At 42.4% G+C, this 6,108-nt stretch overlaps 1 pseudogene; it reads right to left on the bottom strand.

Annotated features, from left to right (window-relative positions):
- Positions 1 to 4,033: 4,033 nt before the first annotated feature.
- LOC114215814 (nuclear transport factor 2 pseudogene) lies at positions 4,034 to 4,376 on the bottom strand (annotated as a pseudogene).
- Between the last annotated feature and the right edge of the window lie 1,732 nt (positions 4,377 to 6,108).

Raw genomic sequence — 6,108 nt, 5'->3', positions numbered from 1 at the left:
GCCCAGAGGTGTCATCACTGAGATCTTGGAAATCCTGGGGCCAGACCAAAATTATTCTGCAGTCCCTCACCCACATCACTAAAATCAGCTTACCATCCTTTTGCCCAGGACATATACAGGATCTAAGGCAAAGTGTTCTATCCTTTGGACATCAGTTAACTCAACTGCATTTGAAGTACAAACCTGTTCTCTGCTTCACGGGTGTGCTGTGTTGATCAAGCAAGACCTGCCCCAGTGACCGTGGACTGACATCATGATAGAAGAGGGTAGAGTGGGGACACCTCTGCTCACCCACTGCTAATGGTTACTAGCCGGGTCAGGTTCTTCATCTAATCCCCTTGAGGATGAGCTTCATTCTCTTTGTGACGTGACATATAAGTACCCATCCCACAAAATCATGCCCTTATATTCAACATACGCTGATTCTTTCAACACAGATTTATCTAATGCCTATTGTGTGCCAAGGACCGATTTATATACTTAAATAATGATGTATTAGAAATTGACCTTGAGGAGGACATCCTCATCATCATTGCAACAGCTTATACTTTTTTCCGCAATTATAACATACGTGGCTCTGCTCTCACATGGATTAGCTCATTCTGTCCTCACATATTTCTACCTATACCCCAGTGCTAGTAACACTATTTTACAGATGGAGAACTCAAGGCTCAGAGAGCTTAAATGGCTTGTGCATTTTCACACAAAACAGTGTGCTTTGATTATTATGAAATCCTGTTCTCATATCCTCAGTGTACTCTAAAGGTTTCGGGGTGGGACCCTCCTAGAGGCCAGGGAGTGTAGTCAGGGGTATCCAGGCATATAGGACGTGGACCCCACTCCTGTTTTATATAATTATGTGAGCAGATGGGAAAGGCTAATGACTTTTCGTCCCAGTTGCATTAAACAAGATTAAAGATGCTGACAAAGACTTAAGATCTGTGCTGAGGACTTCAGCTCTCATTACCCGTATCCCAAGCCGCTGTCTTTGACTTGACGTCATTCTTCTGGTCTGTACCGTGGAGTGCGTGTGCCTGTGTGTATGTGTTGGTGTGTGCACTGCTGTCCAGTTCTCCCAGTGATGTCACAGAGCCCTGAGGCCAGCTCCCAGAAAGTTTTGGTTTCCTCTTTATAGGACCCTAGAACTGACTGCCGCCTTCGGGTCTGCAGCTTGCCCTTTTAGGACCTGCTACTTAATTAACTGTTGATAGACCATCTGCGCTGTCAGAGTTTCACATGGCATCTGCCGCAACTCACCTTGGAATCTCAACGTTTAGAAATATTTATCTACTCGTGAGCAAGTTCTCAGGTAAAGAGCAAGATCCAGGCATGAACCCTTATAGGACTGTAGGGAATAAAAGAGCTGCATTTGATTAGTTTTAGTTTAGAATTGGGAAAGCGAAAAATGTACAGTTAATATAACTTGGAATTCTTTTGTTTGTCATATAATCTTTCTACACAGATTCTAGAGCACAGCACTGCATTCAGGTGTTTTCCCCTCACGCTGCTTTGTATTCAGCCTTATTGCTTTAATGCTGTTCAACTTCAAAAGAGTTCTGGCAATCGAAGAGAATAAGGTCGGCGGGCATGTTGCAAATATGTTAACTACATTTTCAATATTACCAAAGAGATATTTATGGAAAACATATTGTTTTGTATATACTTTTTTCTAAATGGGTTGAATGATGTATTCCACCTGCACACCAATGGTTCTTTGTAACATAAGTCATATCCCAAAACTGCTTGCTGTTGCCATCACTGTGCAGAGGATATACATCATACATTTCCTCATGAATGTCTTCAGTCTGTTAACACAGTGAACTAGTAATTGAGAATGAACTGTCTCAAACAGGCACATATATAACAAATTAAAAACAAATATATGTACACACACACACACACACACACACACACACACAATGTGCTCCAGATTACTTTAAATCATACTGTGGGTCACGTCTGTTTATATAAGTGGTTTTAAGAAATTGTAAACAAGAAATAATATAAATCTTTAGCTTTCCTGTAGAAAGGCTCTTGGATATACTACTATCTAAGCAATTTGATTCTTAATTTCTTAAAGCCAGTACATTTAGAACATTCTTTCTAATAAAAATAGACTGTGACATTTGTCTATTTTCTTTTCGGAGAAAGAAGATATAAACTCAGTCTGTAAAATGTAAATAGCTTAATTTAGAATTACTCAAACATGTTTGAAGAGCCATTGAAAAAGAATTTTAAAGACTTTTTAAAGATTTTGATGACACTAGAAATGGATCATAAAGATGTATAATAATACTATTCGAAGTTCTATATTGTTTTTGTCACTTTCTTCAAAAAAATAGACTCTTACTCTTTGTCTTAGTTTCTTAATATCATGCTATGTGACTCTGAAAATCATTGAGAACATAAGTACTGTTATTGCCATAAGCCACGTGGTAATAGACGTGAAGTTACCCAACCATAATGCATCACTCTCGACAAACGACATGTCCGCTGAACAGAAGGAAAATGGGAAGTACCATGGGGCAGTGAGGGTGACAGTGACAAGGACAACAGTACGATGATCACATCAACAACCAAAAAGTAAGGTATCATCCTACAAAAAATGTGGTGCTTAGGAAATTGCTATGTGACACTAAAGAAAACAAGTTTTTTTTTTTTTAAAGATGAAAGCGGTATTTTTTTTTTTTTTTTTCTGAGTCTATTTAGCATACTTCAACTTTGACCTGACCGGACTTCTAGGTTTTTAGAAGTACTTAGCCAATCAGCCACAATTTTGATGAATTATGACAAGAGTTTTGATCAGCATTATTAAAGGGCAAGGTTCTTCCCTTGCTGCTTTGGGGAGCTTTTGGGTTCAGTTAGATGCTCTCTGACCATATACACACGCCTACACCCTAGTCCTTTTATTTACTATTGGAAGTGGTTTTGCCAAACAAATTTTCTTCAATTTTCCCTAAGCTGTCTCTAAACTTCTTATAATGTTAAAAGCAGAGTTAAAAGCCATCTTGGAATTCTGAAATTTGTTACAGAGAAGACTAGTTGTACTGTAATTCTAAGGCGAAAATATACTTTGGCAACAATGTACTATCTTCTTATAGTGAACACATGGGGGGATTTCTGTAAGTAGTATGGCCAAAGGCTAGAATTGATTAGACTTTTTTGCTTACTAGTTTTCAGAAAATAAATTTAAGATAGTGAAAAATATTTAAACAGTACAAAGGTTTACTTTTCTTGGTTTTCCTCTTCCTTAATAGACAATTCTTTTTTTTAAATTATTTTTGATTTTTCATTTACTTGCTGACATTGTTGGGGAAAGAGGCATTGTATTACATACACTGGAAAAGAAAATTTAAGAGTTTAAATTATCTGGGATGAGTACTAACGGGAAGGACACAGGACAGTAAAATGATCAAGGACTTCCTTCCCTTTCAGGGTCCATCAGACCTGGATTTGAATTTTGGCTCTTCTGCTCGTAAGTGGGAATCCCTGGAGTAATTGAATGAACTTCCATTTGGTGAGCCTGAAATGACAGTGAATATGGTTACTTATCCAGCTGAGATGTTACCGCATTCTTTGTTTTACAGGGTTTGGGTTTGTTTTGTTTTGATTTGTTTTGTTTTTCCTTAGGAAAATTTTCATGGTTTTGTTTTGTTTTGTTTTTGTATAATATGGCATTGAAAGCTCTGAACAAATCCATATCTGGCCAGTGAGGCAGATGCTTTCTCCTTCACATTTTTGGGTTACTGAGCAACTTGTGAGTAGATTAAAACAAAAACAACAAAAAAGACAACCTTTTGCATGACTTAAGTCTTTCCAAGGCAGGTGCTAGAACAACACGAACTTCTGTCAGCTGCAAGCAATCCAGCCTCCAAACATCGCGCAGGACACCTGGAGTAGATGCACGCTGTGCCCGCGCCCACCGCGGTCCCGCTCCTTTGTGGCTGGTCTGCCGAGCATCTGGACACTTGTGCGTAGTGTTGGGAAGAGGAGGAGGAGGAAACAGCAAGAATGCTAGGCTGGGAGGAGGAGGTCAGCCAAAGTCGTGCAGGGCAAGCCTGAACATGCCGTTGGTGCAAACCCACGCACTGTTGATGTTCTTTAGTGGGAACATCTGGTGGAAGCCCATGATGGGGTCTTCATCACCTTGAGCTGGCCCACGACTAGGCCGAGGATGCACCTTTCTGGCTGGGCTGCTGGTCCCGCGCTGTGGTGCGGTGCTGGATTTTCTGCAATAGAAGGCTAGGCAATTTCTCCACAACGGCAGCTTCCCCTGGGATTGTTGTCCCTCCCATGGTTCTGGCGTTATGAAATAACTAGTAGTAATGCTGAATGAAGCTGGGTCCAGTGTGCTCCCAAATTGGCTTGATTCCCATTATGGATCATCATGGGCCTCCCCTGAGACCTAGTGCTGACTCCAGAGTGGGCCAGGTGGTCCTTGCCCCTCCCCGATCCTTGGCAAGCCGGGACAGGATGTGGGGTGGGGGTGGGGCGAGCGGTGGCTAACCCGTTGGTAGAACTGGTGGGACGACTCGGGGCAGGCTGGGCTAGGCCACACGGGGAGGGCCTGGAGATGCCCCATCCAGGTGGTCCGGCACAGGACAGAAAGGCTGGGCCCCTGCACAGTACTGTGGGATAGGCGCCTGGTTGTCCCTCTTGTGTAGCCCCATAGCCCTGGCTCTGCACAGCTTTTGGGGGATGGGCCCCAAGGATGCACAGCGGAGGCTCCAGGTGGCTCAAGCTCGGCTCCTTTGGCCCCCAACCCATGCCCAGGATGCTAGCCCCAGCACTCACCCAGGGGCTGGCACTGATTGGGTATTTTTATTATCTGCTATGCATTGCATAAAATGTCTAATGGAACTGGTGGTATAACATCATGACTTGAGATGACAAATAAATAGAAGGTGATTTTTTGGTAGAATGTACAGTAGGGCTGCGGTGAAAATTATCAAAGCAATGACCTGATTCTATTCAGTAACTTCTAGATGTACCCCAAAGGAGAGAATTGGAAGACATTAAGAAGCTGAGTTATCCGGGGATGCCCGGGTGGCTCAAAGGTTAAGGGTCTGCATTTGGTTCAGGTCATGATCCCTGGCTCCTGAGATCCAGCCCCACATCCGGCTCCCTGCTCAGTGTGCTTCTCCCTCTGCCTCTGCCCTTCCCCGCCCCTCCCCACCCCTCCCTGCTGCTCCCACTCTCTCTCTCTCAAATAAATAAACAAAACCTTAAAAAAAAAAAAAAAAAAAAGCTGAGCTATCCATTGGCTCCAGGCTAACTCATGGAAGAAATAGCAAAGAAGGAGAATTAACTTCCTAATGTTCTAGATAGGATTATCGCATGTTGTGTCAATTTCCCTTTAGTAGAAAACAGCATCTGTGGTTAACTAGGAAGCTCCCTGTGTTAACGGAAGAAAGTTCAAAATGGGGGGGAATGATCATGGGCAGAATGGGGAAAAAGGGTCCTACTCAATCCCTAAAGAGAAGCATTTTAATGAGTAAAGGCAAATGGCTATAGCACTAAGAAGTGAGGACTGAAATTAGGAATGGAGAGAGAAATCAATAGCTTTGTTGTTTCCATAGTAGGTCAACTCTGTTCTTCTTTTGGGGTCTTATCCTCTTGGATCTTCCTTTTGGATTGCACTGTTCTGCTCACCTCTCCCTGGGAAGTCCGTATGTTTGGTAAACTAAAAGGATGAAGCTCTCCTCCCCTTGAGAGTTGCTGCCTAATATTTTTCCTACTGCTACCAGAAGGTTAAGTGGGTACCAAGGTAATAGGCAGAGAGATGGAGATTTGGGGCTGAATACTCTCTTTGCAACTACTTTTTAGTCCACTGGGATTGATCTTTCAACATTATAGAAGTGCTTCTCCAACTGAGCTGGCCATATGTGACATCGTGTGCTGGTGTCCTCAAAGCCATGTGATCAACCCGCTACATTTTCCTGAAAGATTTGGAGGTGGGGGAGAACAATCTATATCACAACGAATATGGACACATTATGACAGAATATTTGAAACTCACATAAATTTTCAGGATAAAAACAAGGCTTCAAGAGAACGCTATATGTTCAATGTGATGCATTAGACTCTGGGGGTGATGGGGATGGTGTT

The sequence above is a fragment of the Eumetopias jubatus genome, unplaced genomic scaffold (genome assembly GCF_037043125.1).
Source record: "Eumetopias jubatus isolate StellerSeaLion01/CBP00866 unplaced genomic scaffold, mEumJub1_p1.0 scaffold_3, whole genome shotgun sequence".
Lineage (NCBI taxonomy): Eukaryota > Metazoa > Chordata > Mammalia > Carnivora > Otariidae > Eumetopias > Eumetopias jubatus.
The sequence above is the reverse complement of the archived record's forward strand: the minus strand, read 5'-3'. Positions and strand labels throughout refer to the sequence as shown.